Raw genomic sequence first — 22,062 nt, 5'->3', positions numbered from 1 at the left:
ATGTACGGGGTAGTGTAGATGTGTATATTATACAGGAATGTACGGGGCAGTGTAGTGTAGATGTGTATATTATACAGGAATATACGAGGCAGTGTAGTATAGATGTGTATATTATACAGGAATATACGGGGCAGTGTAGTATAGATGTGTATATTATACAGGAATATACGGGGCAGTGTAGTATAGATGTGTATATTATACAGGAATATACGGGGCAGTGTAGTATAGATGTGTATATTATACAGGAATATACGGGGCAGTGTAGTATAGATGTGTATATTATACAGGAATATACGGGGCAGTGTAGTATAGATGTGTATATTATACAGGAATATACGGGGCAGTGTAGTATAGATGTGTATATTATACAGGAATATACGGGGCAGTGTAGTATAGATGTGTATATTATACAGGAATATACGGGGCGGCAGTGTAGTGTAGATGTGTATATTATACAGGAATATACGGGGCAGTGTAGTATAGATGTGTATATTATACAGGAATATACGGGGCAGTGTAGTATAGATGTGTATATTATACAGGAATATACGGGGCAGTGTAGTATAGATGTGTATATTATACAGGAATATACGGGGCGGCAGTGTAGTGTAGATGTGTATATTATACAGGAATATACGGGGCAGTGTAGTGTAGATGTGGGTATATTATACAGGAATATACGGGGCAGTGTAGTATAGATGTGTATATTATACAGGAATGTATGGGACAGTGTAGTATAGATGTGTATATTATACAGGAATATACGGGGCAGTGTAGTATAGATGTGTATATTATACAGGAATATACGGGACAGTGTAGTATAGATGTGTATATTATACAGGAATATACGGGGCAGTGTAGTGTAGATGTGTATATTATACAGGAATATACGGGGCAGTGTAGTATAGATGTGTATATTATACAGGAATATACGGGGCAGTGTAGTATAGATGTGTATATTATACAGGAATGTACGGGGCAGTGTAGTATAGATGTGTATATTATACAGGAATATACGGGGCAGTGTAGTATAGATGTGTATATTATACAGGAATATACGGGGCAGTGTAGTATAGATGTGTATATTATACAGGAATATACGGGACAGTGTAGTATAGATGTGTATATTATACAGGAATGTACGGGGCAGTGTAGTATAGATGTGTATATTATACAGGAATATACGGGACAGTGTAGTATAGATGTGTATATTATACAGGAATATACGGGGCAGTGTAGTATAGATGTGTATATTATACAGGAATATACGGGGCGGCAGTGTAGTGTAGATGTGTATATTATACAGGAATATACGGGGCAGTGTAGTATAGATGTGTATATTATACAGGAATATACGGGGCAGTGTAGTATAGATGTGTATATTATACAGGAATATACGGGGCAGTGTAGTATAGATGTGTATATTATACAGGAATATACGGGGCAGTGTAGTATAGATGTGTATATTATACAGGAATATACGGGACAGTGTAGTATAGATGTGTATATTATACAGGAATGTACGGGGCAGTGTAGTATAGATGTGGGTATATTATACAGGAATATACGGGGCGGCAGTGTAGTGTAGATGTGTATATTATACAGGAATATACGGGGCAGTGTAGTATAGATGTGTATATTATACAGGAATATACGGGGCAGTGTAGTATAGATGTGTATATTATACAGGAATATACGGGGCGGCAGTGTAGTGTAGATGTGTATATTATACAGGAATGTACGGGGCAGTGTAGTGTAGATGTGTATATTATACAGGAATATACGGGGCAGTGTAGTGTAGATGTGTATATTATACAGGAATGTACGGGGCAGTGTAGTATAGATGTGTATATTATACAGGAATATACGGGGCAGTGTAGTATAGATGTGTATATTATACAGGAATATACGGGGCGGCAGTGTAGTGTAGATGTGTATATTATACAGGAATATACGGGGTAGTGTAGTGTAGATGTGTATATTATACAGGAATATACGGGGCAGTGTAGTATAGATGTGTATATTATACAGGAATATACGGGGCAGTGTAGTATAGATGTGTATATTATACAGGAATATACGGGGCAGTGTAGTGTAGATGTGTATATTATACAGGAATATACGGGGCAGTGTAGTGTAGATGTGTATATTATACAGGAATGTACGGGACAGTGTAGTGTAGATGTGTATATTATACAGGAATATACGGGGCAGTGTAGTGTAGATGTGTATATTATACAGGAATATACGGGGCAGTGTAGTGTAGATGTGTATATTATACAGGAATATACGGGGCAGTGTAGTGTAGATGTGTATATTATACAGGAATGTACGGGGCAGTGTAGTGTAGATGTGTATATTATACAGGAATGTATGGGACAGTGTAGTGTAGATGTGGGTATATTATACAGGAATATACGGGGCAGTGTAGTGTAGATGTGTATATTATACAGGAATATACGGGGTAGTGTAGTGTAGATGTGGGTATATTATACAGGAATATACGGGGCAGTGTAGTATAGATGTGTATATTATACAGGAATATACGGGACAGTGTAGTATAGATGTGTATATTATACAGGAATATACGGGACAGTGTAGTATAGATGTGTATATTATACAGGAATATACGGGGCAGTGTAGTGTAGATGTGTATATTATACAGGAATATACGGGGCAGTGTAGTGTAGATGTGTATATTATACAGGAATGTACGGGGCAGTGTAGTGTAGATGTGTATATTATACAGGAATATACGGGGCAGTGTAGTATAGATGTGTATATTATACAGGAATGTACGGGACAGTGTAGTGTAGATGTGTATATTATACAGGAATATACGGGGCAGTGTAGTATAGATGTGTATATTATACAGGAATATACGGGGCAGTGTAGTGTAGATGTGTATATTATACAGGAATATACGGGGCAGTGTAGTGTAGATGTGTATATTATACAGGAATGTATGGGACAGTGTAGTATAGATGTGTATATTATACAGGAATATACGGGACAGTGTAGTGTAGATGTGTATATTATACAGGAATATACGGGGCAGTGTAGTATAGATGTGTATATTATACAGGGATATACGGGGCAGTGTAGTGTAGATGTGTATATTATACAGGAATATACGGGGCAGTGTAGTATAGATGTGGGTATATTATACAGGAATATACGGGGCAGTGTAGTGTAGATGTGGGTATATTATACAGGAATGTACGGGGTAGTGTAGTATAGATGTGTATATTATACAGGAATGTACGGGACAGTGTAGTATAGATGTGTATATTATACAGGAATATACGGGGCAGTGTAGTGTAGATGTGGGTATATTATACAGGAATATACGGGGCAGTGTAGTATAGATGTGTATATTATACAGGAATGTACGGGACAGTGTAGTATAGATGTGTATATTATACAGGAATATACGGGGCAGTGTAGTATAGATGTGTATATTATACAGGAATATACGGGGCGGCAGTGTAGTGTAGATGTGTATATTATACAGGAATATACGGGGCAGTGTAGTGTAGATGTGTATATTATACAGGAATATACGGGGCAGTGTAGTGTAGATGTGTATATTATACAGGAATGTACGGGGCAGTGTAGTATAGATGTGTATATTATACAGGAATATACGGGGCAGTGTAGTATAGATGTGTATATTATACAGGAATATACGGGGCGGCAGTGTAGTGTAGATGTGTATATTATACAGGAATATACGGGGTAGTGTAGTGTAGATGTGTATATTATACAGGAATATACGGGGCAGTGTAGTATAGATGTGTATATTATACAGGAATATACGGGGCAGTGTAGTGTAGATGTGTATATTATACAGGAATGTACGGGGCAGTGTAGTGTAGATGTGTATATTATACAGGAATATACGGGGCAGTGTAGTATAGATGTGTATATTATACAGGAATATACGGGGCAGTGTAGTATAGATGTGTATATTATACAGGAATATACGGGGCAGTGTAGTGTAGATGTGTATATTATACAGGAATATACGGGGCAGTGTAGTGTAGATGTGTATATTATACAGGAATGTACGGGACAGTGTAGTGTAGATGTGTATATTATACAGGAATATACGGGGCAGTGTAGTGTAGATGTGTATATTATACAGGAATATACGGGGCAGTGTAGTGTAGATGTGTATATTATACAGGAATATACGGGGCAGTGTAGTGTAGATGTGTATATTATACAGGAATATACGGGGCAGTGTAGTGTAGATGTGTATATTATACAGGAATATACGGGGTAGTGTAGTGTAGATGTGGGTATATTATACAGGAATATACGGGGCAGTGTAGTATAGATGTGTATATTATACAGGAATATACGGGACAGTGTAGTATAGATGTGTATATTATACAGGAATATACGGGACAGTGTAGTATAGATGTGTATATTATACAGGAATATACGGGGCAGTGTAGTGTAGATGTGTATATTATACAGGAATGTACGGGGCAGTGTAGTGTAGATGTGTATATTATACAGGAATATACGGGGCAGTGTAGTATAGATGTGTATATTATACAGGAATATACGGGGCAGTGTAGTATAGATGTGTATATTATACAGGAATGTACGGGACAGTGTAGTGTAGATGTGTATATTATACAGGAATATACGGGGCAGTGTAGTATAGATGTGTATATTATACAGGAATATACGGGGCAGTGTAGTGTAGATGTGTATATTATACAGGAATATACGGGGCAGTGTAGTGTAGATGTGTATATTATACAGGAATGTATGGGACAGTGTAGTATAGATGTGTATATTATACAGGAATATACGGGACAGTGTAGTGTAGATGTGTATATTATACAGGAATATACGGGGCAGTGTAGTATAGATGTGTATATTATACAGGAATATACGGGGCAGTGTAGTGTAGATGTGTATATTATACAGGAATATACGGGGCAGTGTAGTGTAGATGTGTATATTATACAGGAATGTACGGGGCAGTGTAGTGTAGATGTGTATATTATACAGGAATGTATGGGACAGTGTAGTATAGATGTGTATATTATACAGGAATATACGGGGCAGTGTAGTGTAGATGTGGGTATATTATACAGGAATATACGGGACAGTGTAGTATAGATGTGTATATTATACAGGAATGTACGGGACAGTGTAGTGTAGATGTGTATATTATACAGGAATGTATGGGACAGTGTAGTATAGATGTGTATATTATACAGGAATATACGGGGCAGTGTAGTATAGATGTGTATATTATACAGGAATATACGGGGCAGTGTAGTATAGATGTGTATATTATACAGGAATATACGGGACAGTGTAGTGTAGATGTGGGTATATTATACAGGAATATACGGGACAGTGTAGTATAGATGTGTATATTATACAGGAATATACGGGACAGTGTAGTGTAGATGTGTATATTATACAGGAATATACGGGGCAGTGTAGTGTAGATGTGTATATTATACAGGAATATACGGGGTAGTGTAGTGTAGATGTGGGTATATTATACAGGAATATACGGGGCAGTGTAGTATAGATGTGTATATTATACAGGAATATACGGGACAGTGTAGTATAGATGTGTATATTATACAGGAATATACGGGACAGTGTAGTATAGATGTGTATATTATACAGGAATATACGGGGCAGTGTAGTGTAGATGTGTATATTATACAGGAATGTACGGGGCAGTGTAGTGTAGATGTGTATATTATACAGGAATATACGGGGCAGTGTAGTATAGATGTGTATATTATACAGGAATATACGGGGCAGTGTAGTATAGATGTGTATATTATACAGGAATATACGGGACAGTGTAGTATAGATGTGTATATTATACAGGAATATACGGGGCAGTGTAGTATAGATGTGTATATTATACAGGAATATACGGGACAGTGTAGTATAGATGTGTATATTATACAGGAATATACGGGACAGTGTAGTATAGATGTGTATATTATACAGGAATATACGGGACAGTGTAGTATAGATGTGTATATTATACAGGAATATACGGGACAGTGTAGTATAGATGTGTATATTATACAGGAATATACGGGGCAGTGTAGTGTAGATGTGTATATTATACAGGAATATACGGGGCAGTGTAGTATAGATGTGTATATTATACAGGAATATACGAGGCAGTGTAGTATAGATGTGTATATTATACAGGAATGTACGGGGCAGTGTAGTGTAGATGTGTATATTATACAGGAATGTACGGGGCAGTGTAGTGTAGATGTGTATATTATACAGGAATGTACGGGGCAGTGTAGTGTAGATGTGTATATTATACAGGAATATACGGGGCAGTGTAGTGTAGATGTGTATATTATACAGGAATGTACGGGGCAGTGTAGTGTAGATGTGTATATTATACAGGAATATACGGGGCAGTGTAGTATAGATGTGTATATTATACAGGAATATACGGGGCAGTGTAGTATAGATGTGTATATTATACAGGAATATACGGGGCAGTGTAGTGTAGATGTGTATATTATACAGGAATATACGGGGCAGTGTAGTGTAGATGTGTATATTATACAGGAATGTACGGGACAGTGTAGTGTAGATGTGTATATTATACAGGAATATACGGGGCAGTGTAGTGTAGATGTGTATATTATACAGGAATATACGGGGCAGTGTAGTGTAGATGTGTATATTATACAGGAATATACGGGGCAGTGTAGTGTAGATGTGTATATTATACAGGAATGTACGGGGCAGTGTAGTGTAGATGTGTATATTATACAGGAATGTATGGGACAGTGTAGTGTAGATGTGGGTATATTATACAGGAATATACGGGGCAGTGTAGTGTAGATGTGTATATTATACAGGAATATACGGGGTAGTGTAGTGTAGATGTGGGTATATTATACAGGAATATACGGGGCAGTGTAGTATAGATGTGTATATTATACAGGAATATACGGGACAGTGTAGTATAGATGTGTATATTATACAGGAATATACGGGACAGTGTAGTATAGATGTGTATATTATACAGGAATATACGGGGCAGTGTAGTGTAGATGTGTATATTATACAGGAATGTACGGGGCAGTGTAGTGTAGATGTGTATATTATACAGGAATATACGGGGCAGTGTAGTATAGATGTGTATATTATACAGGAATATACGGGGCAGTGTAGTATAGATGTGTATATTATACAGGAATGTACGGGACAGTGTAGTGTAGATGTGTATATTATACAGGAATATACGGGGCAGTGTAGTATAGATGTGTATATTATACAGGAATATACGGGGCAGTGTAGTGTAGATGTGTATATTATACAGGAATATACGGGGCAGTGTAGTGTAGATGTGTATATTATACAGGAATGTATGGGACAGTGTAGTATAGATGTGTATATTATACAGGAATATACGGGACAGTGTAGTGTAGATGTGTATATTATACAGGAATATACGGGGCAGTGTAGTATAGATGTGTATATTATACAGGGATATACGGGGCAGTGTAGTGTAGATGTGTATATTATACAGGAATATACGGGGCAGTGTAGTATAGATGTGGGTATATTATACAGGAATATACGGGGCAGTGTAGTGTAGATGTGGGTATATTATACAGGAATGTACGGGGTAGTGTAGTATAGATGTGTATATTATACAGGAATGTACGGGACAGTGTAGTATAGATGTGTATATTATACAGGAATATACGGGGCAGTGTAGTATAGATGTGTATATTATACAGGAATATACGGGGCGGCAGTGTAGTGTAGATGTGTATATTATACAGGAATATACGGGGCAGTGTAGTGTAGATGTGTATATTATACAGGAATATACGGGGCAGTGTAGTGTAGATGTGTATATTATACAGGAATGTACGGGGCAGTGTAGTATAGATGTGTATATTATACAGGAATATACGGGGCAGTGTAGTATAGATGTGTATATTATACAGGAATATACGGGGCGGCAGTGTAGTGTAGATGTGTATATTATACAGGAATATACGGGGTAGTGTAGTGTAGATGTGTATATTATACAGGAATATACGGGGCAGTGTAGTATAGATGTGTATATTATACAGGAATATACGGGGCAGTGTAGTGTAGATGTGTATATTATACAGGAATGTACGGGGCAGTGTAGTGTAGATGTGTATATTATACAGGAATATACGGGGCAGTGTAGTATAGATGTGTATATTATACAGGAATATACGGGGCAGTGTAGTATAGATGTGTATATTATACAGGAATATATGGGGCAGTGTAGTGTAGATGTGTATATTATACAGGAATATACGGGGCAGTGTAGTGTAGATGTGTATATTATACAGGAATGTACGGGACAGTGTAGTGTAGATGTGTATATTATACAGGAATATACGGGGCAGTGTAGTGTAGATGTGTATATTATACAGGAATATACGGGGCAGTGTAGTGTAGATGTGTATATTATACAGGAATATACGGGGCAGTGTAGTGTAGATGTGTATATTATACAGGAATGTACGGGGCAGTGTAGTGTAGATGTGTATATTATACAGGAATGTATGGGACAGTGTAGTGTAGATGTGGGTATATTATACAGGAATATACGGGGCAGTGTAGTGTAGATGTGTATATTATACAGGAATATACGGGGTAGTGTAGTGTAGATGTGGGTATATTATACAGGAATATACGGGGCAGTGTAGTATAGATGTGTATATTATACAGGAATATACGGGACAGTGTAGTATAGATGTGTATATTATACAGGAATATACGGGGCAGTGTAGTGTAGATGTGTATATTATACAGGAATGTACGGGGCAGTGTAGTGTAGATGTGTATATTATACAGGAATATACGGGGCAGTGTAGTATAGATGTGTATATTATACAGGAATATACGGGGCAGTGTAGTATAGATGTGTATATTATACAGGAATGTACGGGACAGTGTAGTGTAGATGTGTATATTATACAGGAATATACGGGGCAGTGTAGTATAGATGTGTATATTATACAGGAATATACGGGGCAGTGTAGTGTAGATGTGTATATTATACAGGAATATACGGGGCAGTGTAGTGTAGATGTGTATATTATACAGGAATGTATGGGACAGTGTAGTATAGATGTGTATATTATACAGGAATATACGGGACAGTGTAGTGTAGATGTGTATATTATACAGGAATATACGGGGCAGTGTAGTATAGATGTGTATATTATACAGGAATATACGGGGCAGTGTAGTGTAGATGTGTATATTATACAGGAATATACGGGGCAGTGTAGTGTAGATGTGTATATTATACAGGAATGTACGGGGCAGTGTAGTGTAGATGTGTATATTATACAGGAATGTATGGGACAGTGTAGTATAGATGTGTATATTATACAGGAATATACGGGGCAGTGTAGTGTAGATGTGGGTATATTATACAGGAATATACGGGACAGTGTAGTATAGATGTGTATATTATACAGGAATGTACGGGACAGTGTAGTGTAGATGTGTATATTATACAGGAATGTATGGGACAGTGTAGTATAGATGTGTATATTATACAGGAATATACGGGGCAGTGTAGTGTAGATGTGGGTATATTATACAGGAATATACGGGACAGTGTAGTATAGATGTGTATATTATACAGGAATATACGGGACAGTGTAGTGTAGATGTGTATATTATACAGGAATATACGGGGCAGTGTAGTATAGATGTGTATATTATACAGGAATATACGGGACAGTGTAGTATAGATGTGTATATTATACAGGAATATACGGGGCAGTGTAGTATAGATGTGTATATTATACAGGAATATACGGGACAGTGTAGTATAGATGTGTATATTATACAGGAATATACGGGACAGTGTAGTATAGATGTGTATATTATACAGGAATATACGGGACAGTGTAGTATAGATGTGTATATTATACAGGAATATACGGGGCAGTGTAGTGTAGATGTGTATATTATACAGGAATATACGGGGCAGTGTAGTATAGATGTGTATATTATACAGGAATATACGAGGCAGTGTAGTATAGATGTGTATATTATACAGGAATGTACGGGGCAGTGTAGTGTAGATGTGTATATTATACAGGAATGTACGGGGCAGTGTAGTGTAGATGTGTATATTATACAGGAATGTACGGGGCAGTGTAGTGTAGATGTGTATATTATACAGGAATATACGGGACAGTGTAGTATAGATGTGTATATTATACAGGAATGTACGGGGTAGTGTAGTATAGATGTGTATATTATACAGGAATATACGGGGCAGTGTAGTATAGATGTGTATATTATACAGGAATATACGGGGCAGTGTAGTGTAGATGTGTATATTATACAGGAATATACGGGGCAGTGTAGTGTAGATGTGTATATTATACAGGAATATACGGGGCAGTGTAGTATAGATGTGTATATTATACAGGGATATACGGGGCAGTGTAGTATAGATGTGTATATTATACAGGAATATACGGGGCAGTGTAGTGTAGATGTGGGTATATTATACAGGAATATACGGGGCAGTGTAGTATAGATGTGGGTATATTATACAGGAATGTACGGGGCAGTGTAGTATAGATGTGTATATTATACAGGAATATACGAGGCAGTGTAGTATAGATGTGTATATTATACAGGAATGTACGGGGCAGTGTAGTGTAGATGTGTATATTATACAGGAATGTACGGGGCAGTGTAGTGTAGATGTGTATATTATACAGGAATATACGGGACAGTGTAGTATAGATGTGTATATTATACAGGAATATACGGGACAGTGTAGTATAGATGTGTATATTATACAGGAATATACGGGACAGTGTAGTATAGATGTGTATATTATACAGGAATATACGGGACAGTGTAGTATAGATGTGTATATTATACAGGAATGTACGGGGCAGTGTAGTGTAGATGTGTATATTATACAGGAATATACGGGGCAGTGTAGTGTAGATGTGTATATTATACAGGAATATACGGGGCAGTGTAGTGTAGATGTGGGTATATTATACAGGAATGTACGGGGTAGTGTAGTATAGATGTGTATATTATACAGGAATGTACGGGACAGTGTAGTATAGATGTGTATATTATACAGGAATATACGGGGCAGTGTAGTATAGATGTGTATATTATACAGGAATATACGGGGCGGCAGTGTAGTGTAGATGTGTATATTATACAGGAATATACGGGGCAGTGTAGTATAGATGTGTATATTATACAGGAATATACGGGGCAGTGTAGTATAGATGTGTATATTATACAGGAATATACGGGGCAGTGTAGTATAGATGTGTATATTATACAGGAATATACGGGGCGGCAGTGTAGTGTAGATGTGTATATTATACAGGAATATACGGGGCAGTGTAGTATAGATGTGTATATTATACAGGAATATACGGGGCAGTGTAGTATAGATGTGTATATTATACAGGAATATACGGGGCAGTGTAGTATAGATGTGTATATTATACAGGAATATACGGGGCGGCAGTGTAGTGTAGATGTGTATATTATACAGGAATATACGGGGCAGTGTAGTGTAGATGTGGGTATATTATACAGGAATATACGGGGCAGTGTAGTATAGATGTGTATATTATACAGGAATGTATGGGACAGTGTAGTATAGATGTGTATATTATACAGGAATATACGGGGCGGCAGTGTAGTGTAGATGTGTATATTATACAGGAATATACGGGGCAGTGTAGTATAGATGTGTATATTATACAGGAATATACGGGGCAGTGTAGTATAGATGTGTATATTATACAGGAATGTACGGGGCAGTGTAGTATAGATGTGTATATTATACAGGAATATACGGGGCAGTGTAGTATAGATGTGTATATTATACAGGAATATACGGGGCAGTGTAGTATAGATGTGTATATTATACAGGAATATACGGGACAGTGTAGTATAGATGTGTATATTATACAGGAATGTACGGGGCAGTGTAGTATAGATGTGTATATTATACAGGAATATACGGGACAGTGTAGTATAGATGTGTATATTATACAGGAATATACGGGGCAGTGTAGTATAGATGTGTATATTATACAGGAATATACGGGGCGGCAGTGTAGTGTAGATGTGTATATTATACAGGAATATACGGGGCAGTGTAGTATAGATGTGTATATTATACAGGAATATACGGGGCAGTGTAGTATAGATGTGTATATTATACAGGAATGTACGGGGCAGTGTAGTATAGATGTGTATATTATACAGGAATATACGGGGCAGTGTAGTATAGATGTGTATATTATACAGGAATATACGGGGCAGTGTAGTATAGATGTGTATATTATACAGGAATATACGGGACAGTGTAGTATAGATGTGTATATTATACAGGAATGTACGGGGCAGTGTAGTATAGATGTGTATATTATACAGGAATATACGGGGCAGTGTAGTATAGATGTGTATATTATACAGGAATATACGGGGCAGTGTAGTATAGATGTGTATATTATACAGGAATATACGGGGCAGTGTAGTATAGATGTGTATATTATACAGGAATATACGGGGCGGCAGTGTAGTGTAGATGTGTATATTATACAGGAATGTACGGGGCAGTGTAGTGTAGATGTGTATATTATACAGGAATATACGGGGCAGTGTAGTGTAGATGTGTATATTATACAGGAATGTACGGGGCAGTGTAGTATAGATGTGTATATTATACAGGAATATACGGGGCAGTGTAGTATAGATGTGTATATTATACAGGAATATACGGGGCGGCAGTGTAGTGTAGATGTGTATATTATACAGGAATGTACGGGGGCAGTGTAGTATAGATGTGTATATTATACAGGAATATACGGGGCAGTGTAGTGTAGATGTGTATATTATACAGGAATATACGGGACAGTGTAGTGTAGATGTGTATATTATACAGGAATATACGGGACAGTGTAGTATAGATGTGTATATTATACAGGAATATACGGGGCAGTGTAGTGTAGATGTGTATATTATACAGGAATATACGGGACAGTGTAGTGTAGATGTGTATATTATACAGGAATATACGGGGCAGTGTAGTGTAGATGTGTATATTATACAGGAATGTACGGGGCAGTGTAGTATAGATGTGTATATTATACAGGAATATACGGGGCAGTGTAGTATAGATGTGTATATTATACAGGAATATACGGGGCGGCAGTGTAGTGTAGATGTGTATATTATACAGGAATATACGGGGTAGTGTAGTGTAGATGTGTATATTATACAGGAATATACGGGGCAGTGTAGTATAGATGTGTATATTATACAGGAATATACGGGGCAGTGTAGTATAGATGTGTATATTATACAGGAATATACGGGGCAGTGTAGTGTAGATGTGTATATTATACAGGAATATACGGGGCAGTGTAGTGTAGATGTGTATATTATACAGGAATGTACGGGACAGTGTAGTGTAGATGTGTATATTATACAGGAATATACGGGGCAGTGTAGTGTAGATGTGTATATTATACAGGAATATACGGGGCAGTGTAGTGTAGATGTGTATATTATACAGGAATATACGGGGCAGTGTAGTGTAGATGTGTATATTATACAGGAATATACGGGGCAGTGTAGTGTAGATGTGTATATTATACAGGAATGTACGGGGCAGTGTAGTGTAGATGTGTATATTATACAGGAATGTATGGGACAGTGTAGTGTAGATGTGGGTATATTATACAGGAATATACGGGGCAGTGTAGTGTAGATGTGTATATTATACAGGAATATACGGGGTAGTGTAGTGTAGATGTGGGTATATTATACAGGAATATACGGGGCAGTGTAGTATAGATGTGTATATTATACAGGAATATACGGGACAGTGTAGTATAGATGTGTATATTATACAGGAATATACGGGACAGTGTAGTGTAGATGTGTATATTATACAGGAATATACGGGGCAGTGTAGTGTAGATGTGTATATTATACAGGAATGTACGGGGCAGTGTAGTGTAGATGTGTATATTATACAGGAATATACGGGGCAGTGTAGTATAGATGTGTATATTATACAGGAATATACGGGGCAGTGTAGTGTAGATGTGTATATTATACAGGAATGTACGGGACAGTGTAGTGTAGATGTGTATATTATACAGGAATATACGGGGCAGTGTAGTATAGATGTGTATATTATACAGGAATATACGGGGCAGTGTAGTGTAGATGTGTATATTATACAGGAATATACGGGGCAGTGTAGTGTAGATGTGTATATTATACAGGAATGTATGGGACAGTGTAGTATAGATGTGTATATTATACAGGAATATACGGGACAGTGTAGTGTAGATGTGTATATTATACAGGAATATACGGGGCAGTGTAGTATAGATGTGTATATTATACAGGGATATACGGGGCAGTGTAGTGTAGATGTGTATATTATACAGGAATATACGGGGCAGTGTAGTATAGATGTGGGTATATTATACAGGAATATACGGGGCAGTGTAGTGTAGATGTGGGTATATTATACAGGAATGTACGGGGTAGTGTAGTATAGATGTGTATATTATACAGGAATGTACGGGACAGTGTAGTATAGATGTGTATATTATACAGGAATATACGGGGCAGTGTAGTATAGATGTGTATATTATACAGGAATATACGGGGCGGCAGTGTAGTGTAGATGTGTATATTATACAGGAATATACGGGGCAGTGTAGTGTAGATGTGTATATTATACAGGAATATACGGGGCAGTGTAGTGTAGATGTGTATATTATACAGGAATGTACGGGGCAGTGTAGTATAGATGTGTATATTATACAGGAATATACGGGGCAGTGTAGTATAGATGTGTATATTATACAGGAATATACGGGGCGGCAGTGTAGTGTAGATGTGTATATTATACAGGAATATACGGGGTAGTGTAGTGTAGATGTGTATATTATACAGGAATATACGGGGCAGTGTAGTATAGATGTGTATATTATACAGGAATATACGGGGCAGTGTAGTGTAGATGTGTATATTATACAGGAATGTACGGGGCAGTGTAGTGTAGATGTGTATATTATACAGGAATATACGGGGCAGTGTAGTGTAGATGTGTATATTATACAGGAATATACGGGGCAGTGTAGTATAGATGTGTATATTATACAGGAATATACGGGGCAGTGTAGTATAGATGTGTATATTATACAGGAATATACGGGGCAGTGTAGTGTAGATGTGTATATTATACAGGAATATACGGGGCAGTGTAGTGTAGATGTGTATATTATACAGGAATGTACGGGACAGTGTAGTGTAGATGTGTATATTATACAGGAATATACGGGGCAGTGTAGTGTAGATGTGTATATTATACAGGAATATACGGGGCAGTGTAGTGTAGATGTGTATATTATACAGGAATATACGGGGCAGTGTAGTGTAGATGTGTATATTATACAGGAATGTACGGGGCAGTGTAGTGTAGATGTGTATATTATACAGGAATGTATGGGACAGTGTAGTGTAGATGTGGGTATATTATACAGGAATATACGGGGCAGTGTAGTGTAGATGTGTATATTATACAGGAATATACGGGGTAGTGTAGTGTAGATGTGGGTATATTATACAGGAATATACGGGGCAGTGTAGTATAGATGTGTATATTATACAGGAATATACGGGACAGTGTAGTATAGATGTGTATATTATACAGGAATATACGGGACAGTATAGTATAGATGTGTATATTATACAGGAATATACGGGGCAGTGTAGTGTAGATGTGTATATTATACAGGAATGTACGGGGCAGTGTAGTGTAGATGTGTATATTATACAGGAATATACGGGGCAGTGTAGTATAGATGTGTATATTATACAGGAATATACGGGGCAGTGTAGTATAGATGTGTATATTATACAGGAATGTACGGGACAGTGTAGTGTAGATGTGTATATTATACAGGAATATACGGGGCAGTGTAGTATAGATGTGTATATTATACAGGAATATACGGGGCAGTGTAGTGTAGATGTGTATATTATACAGGAATATACGGGGCAGTGTAGTGTAGATGTGTATATTATACAGGAATGTATGGGACAGTGTAGTATAGATGTGTATATTATACAGGAATATACGGGACAGTGTAGTGTAGATGTGTATATTATACAGGAATATACGGGGCAGTGTAGTATAGATGTGTATATTATACAGGAATATACGGGGCAGTGTAGTGTAGATGTGTATATTATACAGGAATATACGGGGCAGTGTAGTGTAGATGTGTATATTATACAGGAATGTACGGGGCAGTGTAGTGTAGATGTGTATATTATACAGGAATGTATGGGACAGTGTAGTATAGATGTGTATATTATACAGGAATATACGGGGCAGTGTAGTGTAGATGTGGGTATATTATACAGGAATATACGGGACAGTGTAGTATAGATGTGTATATTATACAGGAATGTACGGGACAGTGTAGTGTAGATGTGTATATTATACAGGAATGTATGGGACAGTGTAGTATAGATGTGTATATTATACAGGAATATACGGGGCAGTGTAGTGTAGATGTGGGTATATTATACAGGAATATACGGGACAGTGTAGTATAGATGTGTATATTATACAGGAATATACGGGACAGTGTAGTGTAGATGTGTATATTATACAGGAATATACGGGGCAGTGTAGTGTAGATGTGTATATTATACAGGAATATACGGGGTAGTGTAGTGTAGATGTGGGTATATTATACAGGAATATACGGGGCAGTGTAGTATAGATGTGTATATTATACAGGAATATACGGGACAGTGTAGTATAGATGTGTATATTATACAGGAATATACGGGACAGTGTAGTATAGATGTGTATATTATACAGGAATATACGGGGCAGTGTAGTGTAGATGTGTATATTATACAGGAATGTACGGGGCAGTGTAGTGTAGATGTGTATATTATACAGGAATATACGGGGCAGTGTAGTATAGATGTGTATATTATACAGGAATATACGGGGCAGTGTAGTATAGATGTGTATATTATACAGGAATATACGGGACAGTGTAGTATAGATGTGTATATTATACAGGAATATACGGGGCAGTGTAGTATAGATGTGTATATTATACAGGAATATACGGGACAGTGTAGTATAGATGTGTATATTATACAGGAATATACGGGACAGTGTAGTATAGATGTGTATATTATACAGGAATATACGGGGCAGTGTAGTGTAGATGTGTATATTATACAGGAATATACGGGGCAGTGTAGTATAGATGTGTATATTATACAGGAATATACGGGACAGTGTAGTATAGATGTGTATATTATACAGGAATATACGGGACAGTGTAGTATAGATGTGTATATTATACAGGAATATACGGGACAGTGTAGTATAGATGTGTATATTATACAGGAATATACGGGGCAGTGTAGTGTAGATGTGTATATTATACAGGAATATACGGGGCAGTGTAGTATAGATGTGTATATTATACAGGAATATACGAGGCAGTGTAGTATAGATGTGTATATTATACAGGAATGTACGGGGCAGTGTAGTGTAGATGTGTATATTATACAGGAATATACGGGGCAGTGTAGTGTAGATGTGTATATTATACAGGAATATACGGGGCAGTGTAGTGTAGATGTGTATATTATACAGGAATGTACGGGGCAGTGTAGTGTAGATGTGTATATTATACAGGAATATACGGGGCAGTGTAGTTTAGATGTGTATATTATACAGGAATATACGGGGCAGTGTAGTGTAGATGTGTATATTATACAGGAATATACGGGGCAGTGTAGTGTAGATGTGTATATTATACAGGAATGTATGGGACAGTGTAGTATAGATGTGTATATTATACAGGAATATACGGGACAGTGTAGTGTAGATGTGTATATTATACAGGAATATACGGGGCAGTGTAGTATAGATGTGTATATTATACAGGGATATACGGGGCAGTGTAGTGTAGATGTGTATATTATACAGGAATATACGGGGCAGTGTAGTATAGATGTGGGTATATTATACAGGAATATACGGGGCAGTGTAGTGTAGATGTGGGTATATTATACAGGAATGTACGGGGTAGTGTAGTATAGATGTGTATATTATACAGGAATGTACGGGACAGTGTAGTATAGATGTGTATATTATACAGGAATATACGGGGCAGTGTAGTATAGATGTGTATATTATACAGGAATATACGGGGCGGCAGTGTAGTGTAGATGTGTATATTATACAGGAATATACGGGGCAGTGTAGTGTAGATGTGTATATTATACAGGAATATACGGGGCAGTGTAGTGTAGATGTGTATATTATACAGGAATGTACGGGGCAGTGTAGTATAGATGTGTATATTATACAGGAATATACGGGGCAGTGTAGTATAGATGTGTATATTATACAGGAATATACGGGGCGGCAGTGTAGTGTAGATGTGTATATTATACAGGAATATACGGGGTAGTGTAGTGTAGATGTGTATATTATACAGGAATATACGGGGCAGTGTAGTATAGATGTGTATATTATACAGGAATATACGGGGCAGTGTAGTGTAGATGTGTATATTATACAGGAATGTACGGGGCAGTGTAGTGTAGATGTGTATATTATACAGGAATATACGGGGCAGTGTAGTATAGATGTGTATATTATACAGGAATATACGGGACAGTGTAGTATAGATGTGTATATTATACAGGAATATACGGGACAGTGTAGTATAGATGTGTATATTATACAGGAATATACGGGACAGTGTAGTATAGATGTGTATATTATACAGGAACATACGGGACAGTGTAGTATAGATGTGTATATTATACAGGAATATACGGGGCAGTGTAGTGTAGATGTGTATATTATACAGGAATATACGGGGCAGTGTAGTATAGATGTGTATATTATACAGGAATATACGAGGCAGTGTAGTATAGATGTGTATATTATACAGGAATGTACGGGGCAGTGTAGTGTAGATGTGTATATTATACAGGAATATACGGGGCAGTGTAGTGTAGATGTGTATATTATACAGGAATATACGGGGCAGTGTAGTGTAGATGTGTATATTATACAGGAATGTACGGGGCAGTGTAGTGTAGATGTGTATATTATACAGGAATATACGGGACAGTGTAGTGTAGATGTGTATATTATACAGGAATATACGGGGCAGTGTAGTATAGATGTGTATATTATACAGGAATATACGGGACAGTGTAGTATAGATGTGTATATTATACAGGAATGTATGGGACAGTGTAGTATAGATGTGTATATTATACAGGAATATACGGGGCAGTGTAGTATAGATGTGTATATTATACAGGAATATACGGGGCAGTGTAGTGTAGATGTGTATATTATACAGGAATATACGGGGCAGTGTAGTATAGATGTGTATATTATACAGGAATATACGGGGCAGTGTAGTGTAGATGTGTATATTATACAGGAATATACGGGGCAGTGTAGTGTAGATGTGTATATTATACAGGAATGTATGGGACAGTGTAGTATAGATGTGTATATTATACAGGAATATACGGGACAGTGTAGTGTAGATGTGTATATTATACAGGAATATACGGGGCAGTGTAGTATAGATGTGTATATTATACAGGGATATACGGGGCAGTGTAGTGTAGATGTGTATATTATACAGGAATATACGGGGCAGTGTAGTATAGATGTGGGTATATTATACAGGAATATACGGGGCAGTGTAGTGTAGATGTGGGTATATTATACAGGAATGTACGGGGTAGTGTAGTATAGATGTGTATATTATACAGGAATGTACGGGACAGTGTAGTATAGATGTGTATATTATACAGGAATATACGGGGCAGTGTAGTATAGATGTGTATATTATACAGGAATATACGGGGCGGCAGTGTAGTGTAGATGTGTATATTATACAGGAATATACGGGGCAGTGTAGTGTAGATGTGTATATTATACAGGAATATACGGGGCAGTGTAGTGTAGATGTGTATATTATACAGGAATGTACGGGGCAGTGTAGTATAGATGTGTATATTATACAGGAATATACGGGGCAGTGTAGTATAGATGTGTATATTATACAGCAATATACGGGGCGGCAGTGTAGTGTAGATGTGTATATTATACAGGAATATACGGGGTAGTGTAGTGTAGATGTGTATATTATACAGGAATATACGGGGCAGTGTAGTATAGATGTGTATATTATACAGGAATATACGGGGCAGTGTAGTGTAGATGTGTATATTATACAGGAATGTACGGGGCAGTGTAGTGTAGATGTGTATATTATACAGGAATATACGGGGCAGTGTAGTATAGATGTGTATATTATACAGGAATATACGGGGCAGTGTAGTATAGATGTGTATATTATACAGGAATATACGGGGCAGTGTAGTGTAGATGTGTATATTATACAGGAATATACGGGGCAGTGTAGTGTAGATGTGTATATTATACAGGAATGTATGGGACAGTGTAGTATAGATGTGTATATTATACAGGAATATACGGGACAGTGTAGTGTAGATGTGTATATTATACAGGAATATACGGGGCAGTGTAGTATAGATGTGTATATTATACAGGAATATACGGGGCAGTGTAGTGTAGATGTGTATATTATACAGGAATATACGGGGCAGTGTAGTGTAGATGTGTATATTATACAGGAATGTACGGGGCAGTGTAGTGTAGATGTGTATATTATACAGGAATGTATGGGACAGTGTAGTATAGATGTGTATATTATACAGGAATATACGGGGCAGTGTAGTGTAGATGTGGGTATATTATACAGGAATATACGGGACAGTGTAGTATAGATGTGTATATTATACAGGAATGTACGGGACAGTGTAGTGTAGATGTGTATATTATACAGGAATGTATGGGACAGTGTAGTATAGATGTGTATATTATACAGGAATGTACGGGGCAGTGTAGTGTAGATGTGGGTATATTATACAGGAATATACGGGACAGTGTAGTATAGATGTGTATATTATACAGGAATATACGGGACAGTGTAGTGTAGATGTGTATATTATACAGGAATATACGGGGCAGTGTAGTGTAGATGTGTATATTATACAGGAATATACGGGGTAGTGTAGTGTAGATGTGGGTATATTATACAGGAATATACGGGGCAGTGTAGTATAGATGTGTATATTATACAGGAATATACGGGACAGTGTAGTATAGATGTGTATATTATACAGGAATATACGGGACAGTGTAGTATAGATGTGTATATTATACAGGAATATACGGGGCGGCAGTGTAGTGTAGATGTGTATATTATACAGGAATGTACGGGGCAGTGTAGTGTAGATGTGTATATTATACAGGAATATACGGGGCAGTGTAGTATAGATGTGTATATTATACAGGAATATACGGGGCAGTGTAGTATAGATGTGTATATTATACAGGAATATACGGGACAGTGTAGTATAGATGTGTATATTATACAGGAATATACGGGGCAGTGTAGTATAGATGTGTATATTATACAGGAATATACGGGACAGTGTAGTATAGATGTGTATATTATACAGGAATATACGGGACAGTGTAGTATAGATGTGTATATTATACAGGAATATACGGGACAGTGTAGTATAGATGTGTATATTATACAGGAATATACGGGACAGTGTAGTATAGATGTGTATATTATACAGGAATATACGGGGCAGTGTAGTGTAGATGTGTATATTATACAGGAATATACGGGGCAGTGTAGTATAGATGTGTATATTATACAGGAATATACGAGGCAGTGTAGTATAGATGTGTATATTATACAGGAATGTACGGGGCAGTGTAGTGTAGATGTGTATATTATACAGGAATGTACGGGACAGTGTAGTGTAGATGTGTATATTATACAGGAATATACGGGGCAGTGTAGTGTAGATGTGTAT

General features: G+C 37.1%; 1 protein-coding gene across 9 annotated transcripts in view; it reads left to right on the top strand.

Annotated features, from left to right (window-relative positions):
• Positions 1–22,062, top strand: part of GON4L (gon-4 like) — a 66,248-nt gene that overhangs the window by 10,704 nt on the left and 33,482 nt on the right. The window lies entirely within an intron of this gene.

This window comes from Ranitomeya variabilis, chromosome 1 (genome assembly GCF_051348905.1).
Source record: "Ranitomeya variabilis isolate aRanVar5 chromosome 1, aRanVar5.hap1, whole genome shotgun sequence".
In the NCBI taxonomy this organism is placed as follows: domain Eukaryota; kingdom Metazoa; phylum Chordata; class Amphibia; order Anura; family Dendrobatidae; genus Ranitomeya; species Ranitomeya variabilis.
Note: the sequence above shows the minus strand (reverse complement) of the source record. Positions and strands in the feature narration are given on the sequence as shown.